The sequence below is a fragment of the Montipora foliosa genome, chromosome 14 (assembly GCF_036669935.1).
Source record: "Montipora foliosa isolate CH-2021 chromosome 14, ASM3666993v2, whole genome shotgun sequence".
Lineage (NCBI taxonomy): Eukaryota > Metazoa > Cnidaria > Anthozoa > Scleractinia > Acroporidae > Montipora > Montipora foliosa.
The window spans coordinates 21,950,901-21,953,400 of NC_090882.1; positions in this window are offsets into that span (position 1 = coordinate 21,950,901).

The window sequence follows — 2,500 nt, forward strand, 5'->3', positions numbered from 1 at the left end:
GAAGAAAAAAAATAAAGGAAGTGATTTTTTGATCATAGTAGCATTTTAAAGAGTGAAAGGACAGGTTTTATCTTAAGGTGTCGGTGAACGATCTCTTGTGTACCCAGAAATATATAGAGGATATTACACCGCGGTGCGAAGACATGAATGTTATTTCGAGTGTCGGGGTTGGAAGCTGAATAATAAATAATGAATAACGAGTATAAATAAAAAATGAATAATGCATAATTGGGTCTGAAAACGCCGGAATAATGAATAGTGCAGTTATATGCGAGTGGAATAATGAGTAACAACAATGGATAATGAGTAACTTACAAAAATTTAAAAAGAATAATGAATAATTCGAACAAAACACACAAAGAATAATGAATAATCGACATCCAATTATTCAGCTTCTACCCCTAATCGAGTGGTAAAAACAATATTTACGAACGAGCGCAACGAGTGAAATATTGTTTTTAACACGAGAAAACAAAATTCATATCTTCAAGCCACTGTGTAAGTTTCTTTTTATTATGTAGATAGAAGTGTTTTAGTCACCATTTTTCTTTCTAACACCGAGCACAAACTTTATCGCTAATTCTTGCAACTAGAACTTTCTTGCAACAGGAATTTCCTCAATTTTCGCATTTCCTCTTCACTTGCAAAGAACTCCTGGAATAATTTTAAGTTCTATGAAGTTTTATTCTTCGTGTTAGCATTTTCTTGTTTCCCAGAGAAGGATTTTACGTCAGCTTCAAAGAACTTCACGAATCTATCACTCGCCATTTTTCACTGACTGTTTGCACAAACAACCATGCAAAGGCGGGAAATGACGTCATGAATAATATCCTCACTAGTGAGGACGTAGTTTCGTATGAATTTTATGAGTGGTGTATTTTCCAGTAAAACAATCCTGTCGATTTAACTGGTAGTAATCAGTGCGTTCGACAGTCAAAAGAATTAAAGTAGCTAGGCTGAGTGAATGAGACTTTTAGGTGAAGGATAAAAAAATCAGGGATGTGGTTCGTTGTTCGAGAAATTCTTTGGCCATAGCAGATATAGTTTAATAGTAATATGTATCACCAAACTAGTGGGCTAATGCAAATCCTGCATTTTGATTGGCTACGCTACTAGAGGACTGTTATTAATAGTCGTTGAGTAGCGAAAAGCGTGACGTTTTTTTTTTTTTTTTTTTTTCATTTTATTCCCAAATAGAATTTCTTTAACTTGCATTTGCTAACTTTATTATTGCCTTTTCTGTCCGACTAGTTGGGTGATACTAAAACAATTAGGCCCTTCGCCCTTAAGGGCCACGGGTCAATGGTAACTTAATAAACAATGAAAGGAACAAATGAAGACTACTACTGAGGCAATGAAGAGTAATGTATTGGTAATTAGAAATCATTAGAGTATAAATATAAAAATGACTTCATTATTTAGCGTGTAACTTCAGCTTATTAAAGATGCAAAACACGAGTTAAAAAGTTTGAAAGCCGAAACTCTTATGCCCCATATTAATTCAGCCGCGTACACACGCATTGCATTGTTAAACTAGTAATAGGGAAGATATCTGTTTACAAACATTGACGTCAAATTTCTTTTGATATTCAAATTTGCCAACCACCGCTCGAAAGAATTTTTTGTTTCGGCATCCAATAAGACTCTGGTTGGCACATAAATACCAATAGGTGATGTCATCGATATCTTCGCTATACTTGACACTACAGCTGCCCCTGTTTTTAAGTATAGTCGTACGCAGATTTTAATTTGTCCAGGGCTCAGATGGAGGTGGAAGTTTACAAACGGAGCAGTTGATGTTGAAGTGGGGAAAGAACAAATCAGCAGCCGGAGTGACTTGTGTATAGAACACTTTCATAAATGGCCATCACTGTTACATTCTTTTGTATTTATGTTTAATTAGACCTACTGCCCTCATTTTGAAACAAATATTGTTTTGAAATTTGCCCGTCGTAGCGAGGCTAGAAAGGCTTATTAGCACTGAAACAAAAGAGAACTTTATTTGGCCGCCATTATGAAAGAGATTTATTGATGACAAGCAAATGATCCTACGACGCGATTGTCGCCGTGCTAAACAGGTCGGTCTGTTAAAAATAGGAAGCTTAAGCAACGACAACGGCAACGGCAACGAGAACTTCACAAATAGCTTTGCACGCCCTACACGTGCGTTTTTCACTTTTGTCCACTTCTTTGTCGTCGTCAGCAAAAAAAACAACGTGAAATAGCCAAATTTTAGGTTTTATGAAGAACGTCAGCACTTGACGATAATTTTCATTTTCTACCCTAAATTAAGTGCCTTTTCGACCTTTGTCATTTTTGAGGAACTACGACACCCTTGTCATATTAAAAAGGTTGAAATAATCACGAAGTGATTAAAATAACGCGAATTTATGTTTTTAGATGACGTTCTCGTTGTCGTTGCTTAAGTTCCCCAATTTTGTAACCAGAACTCATGGCAATGAGCCCCAATAACCGCTGAATACAATTTACAAAGCCTTCC